The sequence below is a fragment of the Porites lutea genome, chromosome 13 (assembly GCF_958299795.1).
Source record: "Porites lutea chromosome 13, jaPorLute2.1, whole genome shotgun sequence".
Lineage (NCBI taxonomy): Eukaryota > Metazoa > Cnidaria > Anthozoa > Scleractinia > Poritidae > Porites > Porites lutea.
This window is the reverse complement of record NC_133213.1, coordinates 16,723,223-16,747,518: the sequence shown is the minus strand read 5'-3', so window position 1 is coordinate 16,747,518 and position 24,296 is coordinate 16,723,223. Positions and strand designations below refer to the sequence as shown.

Genomic DNA, 24,296 nt, shown 5'->3' with positions numbered 1-24,296 from the left:
TCTCCAAAAAAATTGTTTTCGGCCCTTCGGTCCTCAGTTTTGTCTAGAAATAAGGCGGGGGGGGGGGGGGGGGGGGGGTCTCCGCTGGATCCACCACCGATAGTAATGCAAACGTATTTTTATACAGGTGAGCTTATGGAAGGAGTCACTCGAAGGCCAGTGGGTGTGTGTTAGTGATAAGCCAAGTGCAGGAAACGCAATGATATCTTTGTTCTTTAGTCAAATATGACAAAAAGCTCTTTTCTAGATAACTAGAAGAATTATGTACAGGGTTTAAAATACATCTATCGTATACCTACAAGTTTAACAACACTGACGTACCTATGACAAGTTAAACAACCCTGACACACTCTTTTTACATTGTATGTTAAAAGGATGGGCTGATTCTGTACATCTGTTAGCCTGTGCAGCAGGTGGCACTTTTGTCAAGGTCATGCAGGCTGGTATCTGAAGGTTCTATTTTGTACTTCAGTTATTTGAACTTAAAACATGACTAATAGGTTAATGATTATTCGACAGGGTTAACTACATTATTTTGTTGAAAATAATGTTATTGTTGTTCCCAAAAATGTGACAATTGAGTCTTCATCTCTTTTATATCAGTCCTTTATCCTTGAACCTATGAGGTATTTGCATTAAATAAGTTGTTGGAAATTTCTTAATAAAACAAGAATTTATCAAACTACACCACAGAAATCTATCAGTTGGTAACTTATGAACAGTAGATCAAGAAATAACTGGTATCTTCTGGCTGCTTAATAGTTCTTTTCAAAAATGAGACACTTGATAATGTCATCGACATAATCAGCAGTGAAACTGCAGATAACAGTTGAATCAACTGTTGTTGTTTTTCTTTGTTCTTTTTCCTGCCATGTTCCCTTCTTTCCCTTACTCTAACCCGCTTATAACAGAACCAGCTATTGTGTTGCGCTTGCTGTTTTTAAAGTTCGTTTAAATGTTAGGAGTGATATCAAAGCAACAAAACACACGCCCAAATAGAACGTACTTCAGTAATGACAAAAACAGTTTTAAATTGCACTGCATTCTACGGGCACGTAGACTTGCCCGCAAGTCGACTATTATTGAATTCGCTACGGTGACTCAACACGGTCACAGGGGATGAAACAGGACGTACGTCCCTGCAATTAATAGGCTCCCGTATCAACCCCGTCATTACCCACCCAGCCCATGAAAGGTTGTACCACACCTGACTGGGGTCGACGCCCCCTACTCTTTACGAACAGCAGTGTGGGTCCTTTTACGCCCCACAAGAATCAGAACAGTTGTAAGACGGCGGCGCCTACGGAGTTTTGTCCATTTCCAAGAAGACTATAATGTCTAACCATTTGTAGATGTTACAACAAAGGCAGCAAATTCTCCTCAGTTATTTTAAGACCCTGAGTGTTGGTCCAGCCGGGGTTTGAACCCACGACCTCCCGCTCGGCAGACCGGCAGACGAAGTCGCGAAAACGTGTGCGACGCGCGAGTAAGTCTAATGGTTACGTAAAGCAGTGGGTTGCCTTGGAACTGCAGACAAAAGACGTGAGCACGCTGGAGCCTTGTGCTCACTTAAGTGCTCGAGTACATTGTCTCGACCTTGTAATTGGGCACTGGCACCTTGTCCAAAGTGTCTCCAGGGTACTTAAAAAAGGGTGTGTTTGTATTAGAATCAAGTGTTCTTGGGCGCCTTGCCCGGTACTAGCACCCAAGTGCTCTTATTTCATACACCTTTTCTCGGATCTGCCCGACAAATTACTAACTTATAGAATACTTTTTTAAAAAAGTTGGTTTTATCGACTAAGTTGAATTGTATTTAAAATACTAAGAAATAGTCAACTTCTTAGGCAACCTCAGTCTTTTCATTTCTAATTCTTACGGTAATTGATGATATGCTCTAAAGAACACTTAACTAACTGATACAAGTAATTATATATTAAAAGTCAATAGTAGACTCAGTAATTACGTTTTAGGGTCCTCGATACAAGAGAACCGGACAAGTCGTGACTTGTAGTGGAAGAAGACTAGCTAAACAAACATTGGTTATAGGGCCTCCTCCTTTGAGCCTGGATGGCAGAGCTTGCCCGGTTTCCGCCTTACCTCTAAATCCTTTGTAAAAATCTCGATGTGTTCATATGAGAGGGCGGGCTGGCTCTGTTCCCGGTTCGGATGGCGTCGTCTTGCATTGCCTGCTGTATTTTCCACATCATATCCCATTTAACTGCAGTGATACAGCTCTAGGAGTTGCCGAATCTATGATAGGCGCGAAAGTTATAATTTTGGTGTTTCGCTATGCTTACTTTGTTCCTCGATATTAACGCCAAAACTCGTCCCCAGGATCTTTGGCCGTTACTTATCTCGGCAGCCGGACTGAAATTTCTCATATGAAGCCAAGGCGAAATTCGTCCCAGTAACCGGGCTCATGTGAAGAGGCCCTCAAAAGTATACTGCTTATTGCAATGAAAATGATACTTATAACAAAGTTAAAAGTGAAGTAATATATCATAAAGACTACGTATTTCCTTTAAGACCAGACTAAGAAACTAAAATTCTCTAATTATTCTTCACTCGCACTGTCTATCAATGTAACTGGGGTTCAGTGCCCCACACGGGAATATCATGGACGAGGAAAGGCTACGTTAACTACATGTTTCTATCTAATCAGTAAGGAAAGATTAAAGGCAGTTATGCGTATTTTTTTATCCGATGCAGTGAACTCGGTGGGACATTTGAGCCCTACACCGCAACGTTGCTGGGTGAGAAACGAGCTTGAAAATCTCGCCAAATATGACTCCCAGCGTTTTGTAAAATCTGACCCGTTGCAATTATTGAATACTTTCTCTCTTAAGGTTAAAGCGAATCTCGGGTTATTTATTCTTTTTTAAGAAACAGCCTTTTCCATGATTTGCTATCTTACCTATTTCACATCAGATCATGTAGTGACAAGAGGCTTAAACTACAACCGCTCATTTAAACTGTTAGTTTCTATCTGCCTATATAAAAGGCAAAAGAAAGATTAAGTCATTGTAAAGCTACGAGGAACCTTTTGCTTTAAAAAGTGCTTTCTTTTTTAGCGTGGTTGTGAGCAATAAACTCCCTAAGTTGAGGTTTGAGCCGCCCGATAAAGTATGATTTTTTGATGGCCTCGATCCTTAAATACCCATTGCTGATATCATAAAGTTCCACAAATTACTGTATCATCAGGTTATTTATTCTTTTTTTAGAAACAGCCTTTTCCATGATTTGCTATCTTATCCATTTCACATCAGATGATGTAGTGACAAGAGGCTTAAACTACAACTACTCTTTATCGCCTGGGGGGGTCGGAGGATTTTGGGCTAAACACGATGAAATTTAGCCGATCCCCCCTTTAAATGTTATTTTATTGAAGTGATCCCCCCTCATAACTATATATAACTTTCGTGATCCCCCCCCCCCCCATGTCTTTGTACCCATATTCACCTTTCGACGTGTATATTTAGTGTTTTAAACGTTCATATACAGGTAGTATTTCTAACTATGATGTACTTACAGCATAATAAAGCCGTTATCGCGCAGTCTTTTTTTAAAGTGTCTCTTGATCCGTGTCTTTTTCTAGTCTGGATCCAGACATCTGAATTCAGTTGACATACAAACAATCTTGCTTAAAACTGCAAAGTGCTTGAAACTGCAATCAGTGCTTGAAACTGCAAAGTTACTTTTTTAGAGTGCCAAATAGCAGTCCGCCAAGTCCCTATCAGCAGGTCATATTTAGCGACAATTCGGCCATCTGGAAGGGCTAGGATCGGCCACTGTTCCTGTCTCCTTTTTTATTTTCATCTGTAGTGTAATAGATCAGCCTTTGTAGCTTTGCTCACATTTTTATATTTTTTTTTGTTCGTTTTTTTGTTTGTTTTCTTTTTGTTTTCCTTTTTTTTTTTCATCCAGTGTTTGCTTGTACAGTAACTTCAGCTATTTGGTCATCTGGTACAAAAGTTAAAACTGGCATACGAACAGTTGACTGTTCATCGAGATCAGCAATGACAAGGTCATCTTCGCTATCCTCGTCATCATCTAACTCCGTATCTGATTCTTCACTCTCTTCCTCACTGCTGGACAACTCATTCCCGTTGCCTGGACTTCTCTGTCGATAGTAATGGTAGCGAATTGCCTTTATCTTGTCCAGCTTTATACCAACAGTGGTCAGGCCATGTTCCTTAAGGTACAGGTCGAGCTGTATCACCTTCAGCTTTTCAACTTTGCCATTCTCAATAAGTATGCCCCACTGGTAGTCCTTGTATGTTAGTTCCTCTTCTAACCTTTTTTTCTCCTTAGCCTCTCTTGTTCTAATATCCTTCCTGATGTTGATATCATTTAGATGGCCTAGGTATTCAATGACATGTTTTTCCTCGACACTATAGGTTGCACAGAAAGCAGCGATGGTATTTGGATTGCCCGCAGAGATGGCGTTTTGTTCGTACAAGTCCTTCAGACATTTCCTCGGTTGATAATCGTCTGGAGCACGACCTGTTATCGGCGTTTCGTACACATCCATAAAGTGCCCGGGATTTTGCTTGTCTGGCACAGGCTGAGGGATTCTTTCTGTTACAGGTCCCACCCATCTGTTGTTGGTACACCAGGAACAGAGTGTGGAGCTTGCATCGCTTTGCTTATTGCAGGCATCCCGACAAAAGAAGTTGAGAAGGACATTGGATTAACTGAGATGGAAATTCGCCGTCTCAATGAATGATAGAGTTACTCCTGTAGATAGCATCAATGCTGACTTTGCTAAGAAACTAACAAGGCGTTTGCATCTAGACCCTTTGCTATGGCTACTAGAAAAGGGTATTTTTAGCAAGACCCTAGCAAAAAATCTAGAGCAAGTAGCGGCCATTTTAAGGGCACAAAGTCCAGGGTGAACCTGCCGAACGGGAATAAATGTTGCTGTTGAATCGGATGACGAGGCTCAAGAGGCAAATGAAGTTGTTGAATGGGATGATGAGGCTCAAGATGAGGGAGATGAAGCAGTTGAATCGAATTTAGTATAGAGCTGACACAGGACGCCCATTCCTGGAGCGGCGATAAATGGTTTATGTTTAAACAAACACGCTTTTAACAATGTTTCAGTTATCAGAAGTTTATATAGTTCACAATTTAGAATTCACCTGTCATGTTTTAAAGATGAATATTAGCTAAGTCATGAGCACGTTATAAAAGGAAAAATATAAAAGCGTTAAAACAAAGCTTTCTCGATATAAATTGAAATGCACACATTCGCCAGTGTGACAGACTTTCGTTTTTTAAATAAAGTTGTGTTAGAACAAATTGAGATTGCAAATGCTATCATCTCCCAGCAGAATGAGCACATTTATGTTGTATGCTTTCAAACTGGCATTGTTCAAGCAGATTTGAGTGGTCCCCCCTCTGAATCCTTCCAAAATTTTCAGTGATCCCCCCTTTTGGGCTCTCAGTTACGACTGATCCCCCCTCTGTTCTCCAAAAAATCAAGTGATCCCCCCCAAAATCCTCCGACTCCCCCCCCCAGGTGATAAATAATGACCGGTCCCTTAAAACTGTTAGTTTCTATTTGCCCAGAAAGGGCAAAAGAAAAATTAAGTCATTGTAAAGCTATGAGGAACCTTTTGCTTTAAAAAGTGCTTTCTTTTTTAGCGTGGTTGTGAGCAATAAACTCCCTAAGTTGAGGTTTGTGCCGCCCGATAAGGTATAATTTTTGATGGTCTCGATCCTTAAATAGGGTATAATTTTTTCCCTCCTTGGCATTGTGTTCCCAGAAGCCAAATTGCATCAGCAACATTCTGATGCGTAAATACCCACCTGCGCGAGAAACAAATCATCTGTTTGTATAATGAAAGAGATTTAATTAAATTTGCATCCTTTGCTTTGCCCTTAAATGGGGAGTCTTTCTCGGGTGTCATTTTTCCTTTATCTCATCCTTGAATAGGTTCTGGGCTTAAGACCCTGGGCGGCAGACACCTATCCCAAATTTATGGGAGTAACTGCCCGGGAGCAACAACAACGCCAACTTTTATTGACCCCTTATACTTAAGAAAAATTAAATTTACATGAAATAAAATTAAAGTTAAAAAGGGTGTTGGCTTCCTAAAATAACTACAGTTAACAAGTCTAGGAAGCCAAATTACATAGAGTAAATTACAATTATATTAGGGTCGGAATGACACACACACACACCCAAATACAACACAAACATGTACTCATATCTTTAGAACTAATAAAAGAAATAAATCAAACAAATTTTTCAAGCCAGGGGGAGAAAAACAAATATACTAGGAATGAAATCCTGAACACAATAAACGAAAAATCAACCTAAAGCAGCATTCAAATGAATCATAGAAAAAGCTGGGAAGAAACTCGTTACTCTAGGGAAATCAGAAACCAAAGTGACATTAATATTGGCACGGCAGTTCTTTTTTATTTATTTATTTTTTAATTTACTAAAAGGGGTTGACTTTATATCTTTTCTAAAGGAGTTCCATACCTTTGTTCCTTGAAAGCGAATATTGAATATTTCATAGTTTTTTCTAGCTTAAGGCAGGTAACAAGATTGATTTGCTGCACTTCGTGTATTGTAGTTATATGAATATTAAGCACTGAATTAAAGAAGGTATCAAAATTGGAATATTCAATATGAAATGCAACATGCAATAGTGCAATATGAAATAACAAGACCAGAGAACTTCATAATTGCTAAGAATCTCATTCCATATGACAGGTTCTCCACCCAACTACGATCAATACTAAAAGACGATAAGAACTTTACCACATGAAAACTAACTACAAAATCATTTTCAGAAACACTGGTCTTAAATTACATCACTGATTGTCCCAGTGACTGTGTAGCACGATACCTTAAAGTTTGGTTAACCTATCCAGCGAGGGGAATTTAGTGCTACTGAAAAGAGAAATGATTGTCTCAATAATAAGACTTGCCATCAGTTCCATGTGTTTCGTTACCTGCTGGTTGTTAGCTTATTTGGATTATGCATCAAAAACAGTCGTCTTTTGGAAAAATCTCTTCGTGTCTTGTCTGATATTCTCTTATCACATATCCCCGAAAAAGGCATGGTAATGCGTCTCAATGTTTGATTATTCTTTTAGTTCAGTATCATATAACATTGTACCTTCCTCAACTTCCAACAGATGAACCAGTTCTATCTTCTTCAGTGCTTCTTGGAAGTCTTTCACTGCCGAAGCTTGAATGGTTCTCTTCCACTCATAAAGCATCTCCTTTCCTTTATTGTGTTCAAGTTTATTCGTCGTAGTAATTAATATTTTCCAATTTTTGCTCAGGAATTCTAAGCAATGAACCGAGCTTTCTCCAATTTGACCCGAGAGCTTGTGATAGTTTAGTGAGTTGGTAGAAGTGTAAAACTGGTTTTGTCAGGGTGATAGGTTCCTCCTCCTTAACCTTGGCTGTAACAACAACATAGGAACGCATAACGTGCTTGAACCCTTTTAAATGTGAATCAAGTTTTTCGCCAGTTCTAGACTGGTTCATTGTTTGAGATTATCTAGAAATTGGGTATTGCTGTTCATAAAAAGGCGAGAGTGACAAAATGACGGCTTGAAATACGAAAGTTGCTAGAAGTCACTTTACAGGTAACTCTTATTGACCATTGCCTAACTGGAAAACTTTGCGGTTATTTCAGACACTAGGATTTTCTTTCCTCGCCACGTATATTTTGTATTCCTGGTTATGTAACTTATTTCCGAATTTTGTATCGGACTTTATGTTGAAGTTGCCTTATTTTTTTGTTGAGTAATCTAAATAAGAAGAATTACTGGTTGCCTGTGCACGCCCAGTACGTACGTAGTATAGAATCCTCCTTCGTTCGTTCAACTCCGTCAAAAAATTACACAACTGAGTCATTACATCATTACATGTAATCGCTTTGCTTGCCTTTTCTAAAGGGCGAATTACGATAGACTCTTCTCTGCTTTTTTCTGCAAGTCAGAAACAAGCGAAGATGTAGGCCCGCAACGGCCCCCAACCACAAAAACGGCCGTAAAATTTTGAGATCTTGAACAATACTGCCAAATAAAAGTGGATTTTTTTCCTGTCCAAAGATCGACAAAGAGGAAGGGATAAAAATTCCTCATACATCCCCTTTCTCTTCCCTTTGATAGGGTCGAAAGTGATAGATATTCATATCAGTCATTTAAGAGCTATGTCTCCTTCTGTTGACCTAGATATTTAAAAATTAAAAGGAAAACGTCTTATCTCACCTTAACAAGGCAGCGTCGCTGCACTTCCTTGAACTTGGGGAATCGGCATGGTCTCCTCCTCTTTACCTAACGAAGATGCAAGGACACAATTTGTGACTTCCCTTTCAAACGTAATAGATAACATATCTCGACATATCACTTGGTCATTCGCTTTGCTGGTCTTTTGTAAGAGACTAAATCCAATACAAACCTCCACGGTGTTACGGAAGACTTTGCAGACCAGTTAGTGAATAACCATCAGCACTACAGGAAAAAGGACCTTAAAATTAGATGACTTGCCAAGTTTGAAAGTGATGTGCCAAAAACCAAGCGAAGATGTAGCCCTGCAAAGTTGAAAATTTTACAGCAAAATCCTCCTTATTTTGGTCGTCCCTCCTTGGTCGAGAAAATGACTTAACTGAATAATAATGTAATCACTTTGATAGCCTGTTGTAAAGGACGAATTATAAGAGACCCTGCCCCGGTTTTGTTTTCTTTTCAACTCTCGTTATGCGCAGTCAGCAAATATCAAGCGGCACTTTAGAAACATTCGAGGATACAGCCCCGTTAAGTCTCCCCACGATATAAACGACTGTAAAATCATTTCAGATTTCGGGAAATGTTGTTGACTTTACTACTCTATTTGTAACAAGTTTCTTAGAGTGATAGACATGAGAGAAAGATCTTCATTGGAATTTTTAGGTCAATGTTCCTTTTTTTTTTGCGTTTTTTTTGCTACATTGCTTGACTGAATCGTGCCCATTCGGGTATAGTTAGAACGATCTCTTCGCTCCTAGATGTCAAAGTTCTCTATGATCGTTAAAATTGATGACGTCACAAGTGGCGCAAAAGAAAAGGATCCACAAGGACGGTTATGAGCGGTTCAGGTGTGTGAGCCAAAACTGTCGTTTTAACAAGTTTCGAGGTTACAAGTGTTTTCTCTGAGGCCACATTCTTACTACTAATCATTATCCAATATCTTACCATCACCTGAGTGTACTTCAAAAAATATTTGTATGATAAGTAGTCTTCCGCTGAAATAATGGCTCTCAGTTTTACCTCCTTGAGGTTAAGCTTTTCGAGAACCTCTGTCGTTAAAAGCGTAGCTTGAACTACCCTATTAAGATGGCCTCTCCGAACTAGGTGACCTATTAGCTTTAAGATCTTCAATGGTGATCAAAAGGTCCATAAACTGTTGTTCAAGTTTTGTGTCCTTTTGATCTTGTTTAATTTGCATCTGTTCCATCTTCTCATTTATCTTGTAGAGCTCATATCCATTAAATACCACAATCGAAGTTCAACAAGACATTCTTTTGCATCTGGTGTTAGTGGATCACACGAAAGGTTTTCGATGGACCTCTTCCACTCATCTCTCTTTGCACTTCTTATTTGCAGCAATTCTCAGTAGGGCCTCCCTGATTTCCATCCAAAACTTCTCAAAATCAACATTTGTTACCTCCATGTTGTGGTTGTGATGATAAATGTTGTTACGGTAAAATTTAATTCTTACCATATCTGCCTGAAGACTGTGATCAGTGCTCTTAGGTAAGTTGTCCCATCCAGTAGCAGGAGCAGTGAGGCTGCATATTTCTCGAAGCAATTTACAAAAAAAGGTGATATCAAAATCGGTCGATTTTCCATACGTCCCTGTCCCACTTGGGTTGTAAAGGCTTTTCCATTCGGGGTGGGTTAGGACTCTTTTCGTTGCGTCCTTATTACAGGGTTGCTAAGCACAGCTGGAAGGTTGGGTGGGGAATGGATACTGTCAAACTTCTCCTTTAAAAGTGCGCGCATCAGAAGCCGTGTCAATCGCTGAAAATTTGCCTTTTCATCTGTTGATGGGGGATCCACCCGCCCTCATTGCCAGCATTTTTAGGCGTGATACAAATTTAATATTATTCATTACAACATTCATATCACAAATTCAGCAATAAGGTATTCTAACCCTTTTAGTTAGGGGAGAGGAGAATCAGTGTTTTTTGTTGTTGTTTTTTTTGTTGTTTTTGTTGTTTTTTTGCATGTGCAGTCTTCCTAGATTTTAAAACAGGAAGACTGGGGATAGTAAAAACAGTGAGTAATAAGGTTGGCAAAAGGCCGAAAGGGATAACCTGAGCAGATCCTTGGCTCTTTTGCTGCCCAAAAATGGCTGCATTTCAGGCTTAAACTGTAAAACGGTTTCAATAGTGTTGGTACGGTTTTGAAATCCTCTTGATCAAAAATATCCTGCACATGCCGCCTCTCCTTCAGAATGACAAGGCAGAAATGTGACACAAATGGATATATTATGATTGACTAAAAACGTTTAGTTTATGTAGTCAGTTGATAAAAGTAGATTTTAATTAAAGGGCATGATGTGGAGAAATCATTCTTATTCCCGCCCTCCATCCAGGTGTATTTTGTCAAAGTGACTAGAGAAAAACAAAGGCCATTAATCTCAGGGATTTAGTCAGGGATTTAATACCTAAATAAAAAAGGATGATCACCAAAAGCCAATGTGGGGTTATTAGAAAAGTTATGGTGATGGTGGTGGGGGGAGAGGGAACAAACTACCAAAAAATATTCACGCACGAGAAGATTGAGTGAAAACATTCGTACACGCTGAGTAGTCCAGAAAATGAATTCTTGTATTGCCAGAATTATTTTTAACGTCAATAATCGAGATTGAATTTCTAATTCATTTCGTTCTGTCTAACGTTTGTGCAAGCATGTGGTCAGTTAATTTGTGGCCTCAGACGATGAATCAAGGGCATGGCTCCCTTAGAGTCATGTGCGATTGAGACTTTCGATTGTAGTTCAGCTCAGTTTTCATAAGAGAGGCCGTCTCATTGCCTGCGTCGCAGACGCTCTAAACCTTCTGTATAGAGCGTCTGCGAATTAGTGCACAATATCGTGTTCGAATCCCGCAGAGTCGCAAGGACATATGTTGGCGTTTTTGATTGGCTAATTTCTTACACAGTTTGTGATTAGTCCGATTTGAATTAAGTGTTGACAGGCCAAACATGACTCATAGCTCGTGACAAGAGAGACTGAGCTCGTGGTAGTGTGAAACGTGACCTTAGAGTAGTCAGTTTGAGCAACAGAGGTTTTTCTTGCTCTCTTTTTGCGTAGTTTATGCAGTGCGTGGAGTATTCTACACTTTGACTTACAATTTTTTTTCCCGCTGTGAGTCTCACATTTAGAGGTTATGAAGCTGATTTGACCACAGATGCAGCTTACCATTAAAACATTTTTCTTTTACCTCTGCTCAAGCCTTAAACTTTTTTATTGCGGCTAAATAACCTTAGTTTTTTTGGTTTTCTCCGAAATGCCTGGACCTGAAAAGCTACATGTGTGTACTTTTTTTTCGCCGTGAATATCATGATTTCCTAATTTGTTTTGACTTCAGTAGAACTGTCGGCTAGATTGCAGAATACGCGGCAGTGCATCTACAGCGTTTGGAAGACGCTGGGAAACCAGTCGGCAAATTTACAAGCAAATTATGGCCTTGAAGGAATTCTCTCAAAGCATTTTTTTTGTTTAGAAGACGGCTTTAAAGTTCGAACTGCTCTTTCATTGTTTACGGAAAACGATCCTTGCCGACTCCCTTCTGTGAATTTTGACATGTCACTGCGCCCAACCGTCACGCACACGTAAGAATTAGGCCAATCGTAAGGCTCATAAGAAACACGTAAGAAATCCGCCTATCCGAAACGCTCACATATGTCCTTGCGACTCTGCAGGATATTAGAACGACCTTTTGTGCACTAATTCGCAGGCGGACTATACAAATGGTTTAGTCGAGTGCGTGGGCCGGCTGCAACGCAGGCTACCGTCTCAGGGCCGACTTCAAAATCAATTATCAGGTCTATTATGCGAAGGCGGACCAGTTTACTCTATCAAATACATTGCGGACAGCATGGTTCTAATTCTTTGCATCAATGTTAAAATTGTAACCGTTGACAGTGCAAGGATCAACTGTTAAGTGTTAAAACAGATTAAACACAAAATACAAAGGAGTCCACATAAAACTGATATCTTAAAGTTCAAACCGCGTCTCGTATGCATTATGCTAATTTTTTAAGTCAGAAGATTTGGATACAATTGATGCTCAATATTTCACTGAAAATGCGGTCTCGAGTTTGATGAGTTGTAAAAGAGGACATACTTTAACCCACTGTTCCCTCTTTGGGGTGAAACAAATCCGATTTTACGTCCTCCCCTTGACCTCACCTATTTCACCAAAATTTCACCCCCCCCCCCCCACCCCCACCCCTCCAACATCTCCATACCTCTTCTCTATATCAAAAGAAAATTTGGTCTTATCATATTCTCTCCATACCATTATTATCAAAAATAAGCAAAAAAAGGATCCTAAAAAGAAACCCTAACAACGTTTAAAATAACCACCACTTCGTTTTAACATTCTGTAAGTACACTATCCCTTTATAACTAAACTCACTGCAACAACTAAAATCACTTTTATTTCATTATTAATGTGACCCTCCACAGGAATTTGATGCTAAAAGTGAAAGCACCCTCACGACACGCTTGCACGACATACTTAGCGTGCCGTAGATCACGGATGTGCGCATATTAAATTGAAAAAACAAAGACGGACACACTTGCCTTTGTTTTGGTAAATTGAACATGCTAGACCTTTTGTTTTTTTGTGCCATATGTCACGGTAAGTGTGCGAATTATAGCACGCTTAGCGTGCAATTTGGGTAAGACACGCTGAACACGCTTGATTACTAAAACTGCTAAGATGATAAAAATGGCTTGGGTTTTCAGCGGATTTAATCAGCATTGATAACTGGTCGAAGTGAATCAAATATACCAATTGGGAGTGTTTTGGAATTTGATAGTAACCGTAGCCATTTGAAAATCACCACTTAATGGTCGTCTAGCCTGGAATTAACGCGAGATCAGCGTAAACCAATTCCTCTGGCTGTCGGCTGTAGACCGGAATCGCAAAGAGGCCTGCTATTGCATGCGAGCCACTGAAGTTATGTCGCCTGAAAAGTATAGTTATGCCACCGGAATATATATTAGCAGTAATGCACAGAGAAATGAAGGTGAATAAATTAGTTTTATATATTTCTTTAAGCCATGCTGAGATGAACGAGGGTAAATCGGAGAAACAAAAACTGCCTAGAATTTTCTATAGCTTGAGGAAGGCTAAAATTTATAGATGATTTCCTAAAACTAGCGCGACATAGTAAAAATTTATTTTCGCGCCGCTTAAATAATAGTCCGCTACACAGCCGTTTTCAGTGGAAGGAGCGTTGCCTAACGACACTAAAACGGCCGTGTAGTAGATTACTTAAGACACTTAAATAATTGCAGGCCGTAATACTTTTGATGACGCTAAATCTGTCGCCGTTACTTCATAGCGCGAATGTTTATTTAGATGGTTGTAAAACCAACGGAAACCACGTGCACAAGAAAGACAACAGGATGATTACGGGATTTGGACAATAAGACTGAAGCATACGCGATGTAATATTTCAAGAAGAACAAATTTGCATACATTGTTTAAATACCGGTTTCGTTTCAGTCTGTGTTATTGCCGGCCGGATCAATTAAGCAACATTGAAACCGTATTGGAATTTTGGTACATCTAGAAAAGCAGGCTGGTTTTCATTTGATCTCTACGATCCTTGCAATCGCTGAAAAATAAATACAATTTAGCGATCCTGGCACTTGCTGCGATGGGCGAGAAAGTGACTAAAATCCGAAAGATCACTGTTTCTGAGAACATTGCAAATGTGTTTTAAATTAAGGAAAGTTAAGATAACCTTTGCTCAGCTTCGTCAGTAAACATTTCTGGAGAGAACTTTGATTTTCCAATGCTAATAAAGTTCTACCCATAAATCCAGTAGGTCCCACCGATCACTGTTTATTAATATCACTGCGATCGCGGTTTCTTTTTGTAGAGGGAATTTATTTAGCTTATAGATAACACGCCTTGCGTGCTTTTGCGCTCACTGAAAGCGTGTTGTGCTTTTTCGCACGGCGCTTTTGTTTGAAACTTTAACACGCTCTTTTGTTCGACCTGCAATGCTCACGCTTAATTGTCTCAAGCGTGTCCTCTGAAACAAAAGAAATTGCTAATGAGGTAAGATTGTAAGCGTGCCAAAGCCTGTTAAAATAAATTATTTTGTTTTAAAGTGAAAGCGTGTCGTGCGCGTGCTTTCACCTTTAGCATTAAAATCCTGGAGTGTTAATTTTAAATTCTATGAGAAACAAGTTTCACTGATTAACAAACTACAGCCATTATCTTACCAATTCACGTCCAGTATAACTCCACGCCTCCCTCACGCATCTCAATTACCAACCCGTAAAATATACAACGCTACTGGACTACTGACACATCCCTAATACACATGAATAACTCCACACACGCCTGGTACATCGACGCCCATATATACGCGCCCACAGCGTCTTGTTGATCTAAAAAAGGCGGCCTTCGACACAGTTTACCATACTACTATGCAAACTGAGTCACTACCGTATACGTAGAATTATCAATCATTGGTTCGCGTCGTATTTCACAGGATAGGACCTAGACCACTCAGGTTGAAACTAGCATTTCTTGCGAAGGAAAAATATTATTTGGTGTTTCTCAAGGAACACTCATAACAATTAAAGCAATATTTATTCTGAGACAAGGAATGTTTTGATAGCAAAATCTTCCAAAATCGGTGATATATTTTACCCCCGTAAGAGCTTTCCTGGCCGTCATCTAAACGCTGCGTCAAAATCAATCAAAATCAAATAAAGCTTTATTAGCGGTATCACTTCATTAAAAATGCTCTTCCAGTGAGCCGTTTACATAACAAAATTTTCAGAGAAAGTACATTAATGCTAAAATATATCTATATATTAAGAAAATCTATCCTATAATTAATTACACAAAAATCAATCAACCTTAAAGGTACATTAAATAACTAAAATAAAATTCTATCTCAACTCCCTCAAGGCAATCCCTGGTTCAAGACAAAGATAGGGCAGACTTGAAAGAGTTGAGATTTATCTCGTCTTTAACCACATTTTCTAGGCCATTCCACATGACTGCTCCCCTATAGCTAAAGACCCTCTTAGCAGCTTCAGTACAGGGTCTTGGTACAAAAATGTTGTTCGAGGCACCTCGCACGTTGTAGGAATGAACCCTGAAGGTTGGTTTAAACATGTTCTTTAAACTCTCAGGGTGAAGGTTATTTAGAGATTTAAAAACACTTATTGTGAGCTGTTTAGAGCGTCTTTGCTCAAGGGTATCCCATCTCAAGTCTTGGAGGATATCCGCAGATCTTCTATTATAATCACTAAATGTTATAATCCTCCCAGCCCTATTTTGCAATCTCTGGAGTCGGTCACACAGGCCTATTCCCATACATCCCCAGACTACGGAGCAATAATCAAAAATATGGAGCGACTAAAGCATCATACAAAAGGCTGGAAATCCAAACCATCGGGTAGCCTGCGAGCCATCCTCGGAGACCCAGGGGCAGTCAGTCGGGTCGGGAGAAAAGGCGGGATGAAAGTTTTCAAGCATGGGCGAGAGAGCCCCTGGGTACCGACTCTTACCGAACTATTTCCAAAAATTCAAGCGCATGTCGGCTCCTGATTGGGCACAAAAAATGCTTTGTATTATTGTGCCCAATCGACGAACAGTTTTTCCTGAGTTCTTTTCGTGAGTTCGTACATGATGGCTATGTCTCGATCACGGCTTGACTGGTTCATACACCAAAAACATACACGCAGTCAGGAAACTTTCAGTTTGATATAAAATCCCCATCTGATTTCAAAATACTGTCTGCCCGAAAACTAAAGACGCTTTTCCAAAAATACAAGCTTGAGCTTATAACAGGTATTTACGCTTGAATCGGTCACGTCTTGCGTAAATATTAGGGAGTTTTTCAAAGATACCACGACGGCTGACAGCCACGAAAACATCGCTTGGAAAAGTGAATTCACATTTCTTGAGTCTCTATCGTGATTATTTCAACTCGCTTACTTTGTCACATGCAAGCGAACTCTTCTGGAGCTGAATTTCTATCAACCATATCCAAGTTCATGAAGAGAATGAATTTTGTTATTGCTTGTTTACATCCTTCACAAAACTTGAAATTAGGCATTTTCACGGGTAGTCGTGCAGTTGACGGCAAAGAAATGTGCAAAAAAGCGTGATGCACGTGCAAAGTTGTTGCCTTGTCAAACTGTTGCTTACTTGACTTTCTTGTTACCGCCGCATCTTATTTACGATACATTGTGATCCGTCAAAAACAGAACATTCTCAGGGCAAATTGAAACCGGTGTTGGAAGACAGCGCTTTAATCACTCTTCACCTTCACTCTCAAATTTTCAGAACTAAACAAGGCGCTTGACACAAATGAATACAACTGATGAAGGGTTTTCATTGTCCTTCCACAAGAACTACATACTCGGTCCGACTTATCCTCGCCACGCAATATTCTCTTTGCGAGAATTACATCAAACGAGCCCGCCTGCATTGAGGGCTGAAACACGTTCTCGGTACCAATCCCCCTGAGAACCAAATTTGACACACAGACGAAGCGGGTGCCAGCTTGGCCTGTTATCAATCAACTTTGATTTCCGGAACGTCATTTTTCAGCCAATGGTATTTCCCTTCGTCTGGGCGAAATGAAAATTTGTTAAAGGGATCGTTGCAAGCTCTCCTTTCCTCTGCCCCTCGCGGCTTCGCCGCTCGCTCGCGCGTTCTCGCGAGACCCGTTTCACTCGCCCAAGCAGGAGAGCTTGCTCGCAGGCTAACCATCGGGAGAAATGGTCGGACATTTACGCATATCAATGAGCCATTGAGGTGGGCTAATCAGGCGTGAATGTGCCAAGGAAGAGGCATTATAATAGAGAAAACGGACTATTTTGGCGCAGCAGAGTGACTAAAATCGTCATTTCGGTACTTAAAAAGATGAATTCTTTAACATTATAGGGCGGATTCTTTAAGTTAAAGGATTAATCTATCATTCCAGCTAAATTTCAAGTAAAATAAATGAGAATTGGGTGCAGACATTTAACATTGAAAATCAGGCTTTTTACCGTACTTTCAGTATGGAAAACGACCTTTGTCCAAGTAAATCATCGCATTTCTTCAAAAATAATCAGAAATCTTCATATTATAGAGCGGATTATTTAAGACAAAGGCCATACCTACACGTGGATAGCTTTTCGCGAAAATTTGACCCGATTAATTTGCAGACTTTTAATTCTGAAAATATGAGGTTTAAAGTTAACGGGCAGTCGGAGTGAAGTCATTGTCTTAGTTGAAACAATGGTTGCCATGAAAAAACAATACGGGGTCGCTTTGAACAGCAGACAACATTGAGAAGCCAGTCGCGCGCAAAATTTAAAGAGATCAGAGCACTTTCGGCTTGCGTTTGCTACTCCAAAAAAATTGTTTTCAAGATATCTGTTTCACGCTTGACTACATAGTTTCGGTTATGTTATAAGCTTATCTAGGTTCAGATTGGTTATTGGCGGTTTCATCCGCGCGAATATGACCATTTTCGACTCTGTTTTCGACTGAAAATTTAGATAGAGCCTACAATTCTCTTTATAGAGCGCTGCACAACATTTGAATAAATATTTCTTGCTATCGTTAGTCTATTTTAAACGTCCCTCTTTTTTGACTTCAATCTCTTTATTGCCCGTCCGACGGGTGTATTCAGGAGACTAAGACCCTGTTTACATGGAGTGGGGGACCCCGGTCTAGTGGGGTAAGTTTCTTTTGCTTTGTGTCCTCCAGAGCGTGAAAACAAAAGAAACCAACCCCACTAGACCGGGGTCCCCCACTCCATGTAAACAGGCCCTAACTTCCGATGCGAAAGGGCTGATTCTAAACTTCGCACAGATCACTCTTGTTGTGCCTTATCTTCGTTCACATGTAATTTATTAAAGGCAAACTGACTTCTTTTTTGACTCCACTTTTTCTCTACCGCCGTCTTACTCATAGAGTGATCAGTTAGAGCTCCATCAAAACTCTAGTGCGTGGAAACGAAACTAAAATTTTCGACTCATCTTTAAGTGAGTTATCTGTAAGGAGTAATTAAAATGCGTAAAGGTGTGATCTGGCCTCACAAAAGGGAAAACAATAGAGAGATTGGTCTATGGTTAGTTTCACCCGCCTACTCCTTGCCTACTCCACGATGAAGAGTACTGCCGCGCGTTCATAGTAACCAATGAAGAAGACTCTTTCCTGTTCAACATTTTAGAATAACAATAAGCGATATGACAGACCTAGAAGCTTCCACCGACTGTAAGTAAATGTCCCGAGAACAATGACCATTTCTCCCGATGCGTCCTCTATCGCAAAACGGTGAAGAACCCTTTGTAAATTTATTTGTATAAAGGTGTTTACAATAGGTGCCGTATTACCTCATGAAAATAGAAACCTAGAAGAATCGGTAGTTTCTTTGTTTGAATTTTGGTGACGTTACGTGAATTCCGAGAATTGGACGGACATTGCCCTATGCTTTCAATGTGTACTCCCTTCTAAAGTTAGCCCAATCAAAATGACCGTCTCGGTTGGGCCATTCAGTAGAGTATCGAGCCAAACTCCCCAACTATGTTAATGCTCGTCACATCGAACTGGAAAGTAATCAAAATAGTTTTCGTTAGAGTTCCCACATTTCAAATCAAATCAAATCAAATCAATTATTTATTGTGTAAGATTATACATAAAAGGAAACGTCAGAGGTTATCCCTATCGAGGACGCTCCCTACATAACATATAAAATAAATACATTACAATGTAAAATTTAATAATAACTAAGAAATGGCTAAAAAAATTTACAAAATTTCACAATACTTTCTAAGTTTACTTCGAAAAATGCTGAAATCCTGTTCGTGCACTATCTCTTTAGGAAGAGCGTTCCACTGTTTAAGAATTCTAACAAAGAATGAGTGCAAAAAATCAATTAACTCTAGCTAATGGCTGTCTTAAATTGAATGAATGGTTTGATCTTGTTTTACCATAACAATTAAATTCAAAATAATCATTACAGTTACGGCCATTAAGACCATGAATAGTCTTGTAGCACCCTAGCAAAGATAGATAAGACCTATTTCAGACCTAATCAAAAATTTGATACCCTATTTCAGAACTGAAGCCCTGGAGCCGGCGCGTGACCAGAGCGCGTGACAAGCTGTTACGGCACGTACACGGTTGGCGTAAACATTAAAAGGGAAATGGTCTTATCGCCAAATGATGAAGAAGTAGCTTCTTCTAAAAACATATCCAATTGAAGACTAGAGGGCACAAACCATACCCTATTTCAGACCACAATAGTCGAAATTAATACCCTCATTCAGACCAGAACGGCTAGAAAAACATACCCTTCGGCGCCACACATACCTATATAGCCTAGATAAGGGAGGTCCCCCCCCGGGTGAAAAATGCGTTGCATATTATGAGTCTCGCTGCTTACGCAAGCGAGACTATAATTACCCTGAGAATTATAAGAGTTTGCATTCATCGGCAAAGATATATTGAAACAGTAATGCGTGTATACAGTCATGCACCAGACCACTCGTATCTTAACGAAAACTTGTCCCGCAATAAGCTGAGATCAAACTCTACTTTCACTTTCCTGGATAAATTGATTCCAGGCCGGCCAGGCGAATCGAAAAGTTTCCCATTTAGTAAAGTACTTGTGTACCTCTATCGAACCTGGATTATCGAATGATTGTTGCATCGCTTGCATGCGTATTTACGTAATGACCGTTACATCAGACGAACTTTAAACTCAACACCAGGGCCTTGGCGGCCACATACCTTGCATTTCCCGTTCTGTTGCTAAATCAGCTTATTAGTCGGTACAACACGGGCATCCTAAGAATGTGGACAGATTCGGGAAAGATATCGTTATACAGTTCATACTCAAAAGTTTTGTTACAAACCTCTTCTATACCGTAATTTTTTAACCATTGAAAGTCTATATAGATTAGAATATTTTATTTCAAGCAGTTTTGTAGCTATTGCAATACAATGAAAGCCAAAACAAGTCAGGAGTTCTAGCGAATTTATTCCAGTTATTCTTATTTGGGACGCGGAATACGGTGAATCGAATACGCTCTCAATCTGTTTGAGCAAAGTGTTACATTTAAACTGGTAACTTCAACCAACGATTAGACTTATTTTAGATTTAAAGAAACTTGCATATCATAAATCCTTAAATGCCCCCTCTCTAATAAGCTCTACTTTTCAGGGAAAGAAAATTATCAAACCCCCTCCCTCTTTCTTGCCCCTTCTCCTAATTCTTATATAATAGACGTAAGATAGATGTGTTAATTTATCACGGATGTTACACTTCATGTGGACTGATCAACCAGTATGTGTCTCCCACTTCTTCGAAATTTTAAGGTGTCTTTCATGGTAGTCTATTCCTTTAGGAAATCTCCAGCTCTTCCTTCTTCTGCCCTGTCTCCCACTTCTTTTGAAATTTTGAGGTATCGTTCATGGTACTCTATGGCTTTCTGGAAATCTCCAAGACGGTGATAGGCGTTGCCAAGACTACCATACGCTCTTCCTTCTCCTGCCCTGTCTCCCACTTCTTTCGTAATTTTGAGGTGTCGTTCATGGTACTCTATGGCTTTCTGGAAATCTCCAATACTGTAATAGGCGTTGCCAAGACTACCATACGCTCTTCCTTCTCCTGCCCTGTCTCCCACTTCTTTCGTAATTTTAAGGTATCGTTCATGGTACTCTATGGCTTTCCGGAAATCTCCAAGACTGTCATAGGCGTTGCCAAGACTACCACACGCTCTTCCTTCTCCTGGCCTGTCTCCCACTTCTTTCGTAATTTTGAGGTGTCGTTCATGGTACTCAATGGCTTTCTGGAAATCTTTAAGACTTTGATAGGCGATGCCAAGACTACCACACGCTCTTCCTTCTCCTGGCCTGTCTCCCACTTCTTTCGTAATTTTGAGGTGTCGTTCATGGTACTCAATGGCTTTCTGGAAATCTTTAAGACTTTGATAGGCGTTGCCAAGACTACCACACGCTCTTCCTTCTCCTGGCCTGTCTCCCACTTCTTTCGTAATTTTGAGGTGTCGTTCATGGTACTCTATGGCTTTCTGGAAATCTTTAAGACTTTGATAGGCGATGCCAAGACTTTCATACGCTCTTCCTTCTTCTGCCGTGTCTCCCACTTCTTTTGAAATTTTGAGGTCTCGTTCATGGTACTCAATGGCTTTCTGGAAATCTCCAAGACTCTGATAGGCATTGCCAAGACTACCATACGTTCTTCCTTCTCCTGCCCTGTCTCCCACTTCTTTCGTAATTTTGAGGTGTCGTTCATGGTACTCTATGGCTTTCTGGAAATCTCCAATACTGTAATAGGCGTAGCCGAGATTTCTGTACGCTCTTGCTTCTCCTGCCCTGTCTCCCACTTCTTTAGTAATTTTGAGGTGTCGTTCATGGTACTCAATGGCTTTCTTGAGATCTCTAGTACTGTAATAGACGTAGCCAAGACTACTGTACGCTTTTCCTTCTCCTGTCCTGTCTCCTACTTCTTTTGAAATTTTGACTTGCCCTTCATGATACTCTATGGCTTTCTTTTCTTTCTGCTGGCTTTGGGATTCCAGCTCTCCTGAAAAAAAGTTGTTGTGGTTTCATTTTATCGTTGAGACAATTTATATTCATTAGTTGGTGTATCTTTGTTAGTGCCATACAATTAGTTGGATCAGTAGTAATTGTACACTAGGGGAATGCGTTTAACAGAGAGAGGTGATAAGGCCAGGAACGGGAAGAGTGTCGAAGAAGAGGCAAGAATGAACTAGAGAACTTAAGATCGAGGTTTAGCCATTTTACTGCAAACAACAAACTGCGGTTTGCGGTTCATGGTTTCACGTTACTCGTCTGCCCATATTTAGGACTTGTTATTCGCGGGTGGTAGCTCGCGGCTGCCATATTTGTTTTCATTCATCCACTTATTTCTATTTTGGCTGAGAAATTGTCTTCAAAATTACCGCCGTCTTTTTTATAGAATTCGATAATCAATAAGCAAGAGCTCTTAAAGTTGGTATTTTTTCCCAAACGTGGGATTGTGATGTTTTAGGGTGCAAAACACCTTGTGGTAAATCACTTACCTCTGAAGCGCGGTCTAGCCGTACAAACGTGAACCTCAAACCGAAATTTTGACCACAAGGCACTGGTTACGTGATTTCTGGACGCAAATCGCGGCAAATGCCGAAAAACCTGAATCGTAAGGTCTCTACTGTTGAAGCGTATACTTGGGCTTCGTTGCGTTAGAGGTGTATTGTTAAGAACGTTGAAAACATTCGTGACTGCTATTTAAGGTGTTTTATTGTTGTAGCCTCGTTTTGATTGGCTAGGAATAAATAAGTATCGGGAGCACTTTTGACTCTGTTGTTTTTCGGCTTTCTACTACTCCTTACTTGCACTCGTAGATAGGATTGTGGACATTAAACTTGTTGAGATTTTGTCATTTATTTGGTGTGCACTGGATTTCTTTTTCCACACTAAAAGTGGCGACCCTGCCAGGACTGCTTGTTAAGCGAACTTTGTGGGGCACAAACATGGAATGTCTGAAGACTCAAGAAAATACTTCTGACTGCGAAGCATGGTGGAGTTTGCTAAAGAAAATTACAAGAAGCAATTAAAAAGGGCAACGTACTACGTTGGAGAAATTGCGGAAAAACTAAACGCTGAAGGAGCGGAGAATTTGCATTTAGCGTACGAGAGAATATGTGACATAAACAAGGTTCTCGAGTATTCAGCGAACCAAGTGAAAGACGCCATGTTGGATGCGTAGAAGAGTTTGACGAGGTAAGATAGTGGTCAGACACGTGTAAACAAGATTTTATTCCTGTGCGAAACCTAAGAGATAAACTGAAATTAAAAAACAAAAACAAAAACAAGAAATATAGTCCGGGAGCGAGGGACGTTTTGTGCAACCCAGGAGACAGAAAAGGTTTGACGATAAATTTTGATAGATTAAAGCACCCTCGTTTTGGCTAGATAGTTTGTGGTCTCAAATTGTGGTATAAATGTACAGTTGTAGCTGTATTTTAACAGTCGTTAACAGTGAAAATGAATTTAACATGAAAGCGAGGCTAAAGGTTGAAACCAAATAAGTTCCAAGAAACGCACTGCACAAGAAAACCAACATGCTTAGACATCTCGTAAACCTTGGCGGTTAATTAAAGAGCTTCAGTATCGACAAAAAAATCAACTAGATTGTCCCAAATCAAAATAGGAAATGAAATTTTTACCTCACCTGGTGATATAGCTGAAGCATTTAATAACCATTTTACAAATTTTGGCCAATCGCTAGCTCGAGGAATTCCCATTGTAGACACTGATCCCCTTTCCTATGCAAATCCTGTCAACGGAGTATTTTCTTCCCAACGGATCAATGTTCAAAAAGTCATCAAATTACTTAAAGCTATCGATGCTGGCAAACTACTAAAAATTGCAGCCGAAGTGGTTGCGCCCTCTTTAACAGGCGTTTTTACTCAATTCATTCTGACTACTATTTTCCCCTTTGACTGGAAACTAGCTTAAGTGTCACCTATTTTTAAGAATGGCTCCAAGTCAGACCTAAACAACTACCGGCCAATATATATTGTCCCTGCCGTAGCCAAAAGTTTTGAAAAAATTGTCTATAACCAACTTTACCACTACCTGAATGAAAATGGTTTTTTAAACAACTGTCAGTCTGGTTTTCTCTCCCTACATAATACTCTTACAGCTTCATGAGAGACAAATGATAACTGGTACGTCAATATTGACATAGGTCTTCTTGATGGCGTAATCTTCATTGATTTGAAGAAGGCCTTGGACAGTATTAACCACGAGATTATTCTAAAAAATAAAACTAAATACGGCGTTGGCCAAGATGCCTTGAAATGGTGCAAATCTTATGTAACAAACCTAGCTATGCATTGTAGGTAACTGCCTATCTTGTGAGAGCCCTTTTAACTGTGGCCTACCTCAAGGATCTATAATAGGTCACCTTCTCTTTTTGATCTACATAAATGACCTTCCAAACTGTTTGAATACTGGTTCTCCTAGAATGTACATTGAGAACACTAAC

At 39.9% G+C, this 24,296-nt stretch overlaps 1 long non-coding RNA gene across 1 annotated transcript in view; it reads left to right on the top strand.

Annotated features, from left to right (window-relative positions):
- The window catches only part of LOC140923714 (uncharacterized), a 172,377-nt gene that overhangs the window by 102,977 nt on the left and 45,104 nt on the right, over positions 1–24,296 (top strand). The gene's annotated exons all lie outside the window — the stretch shown is intronic.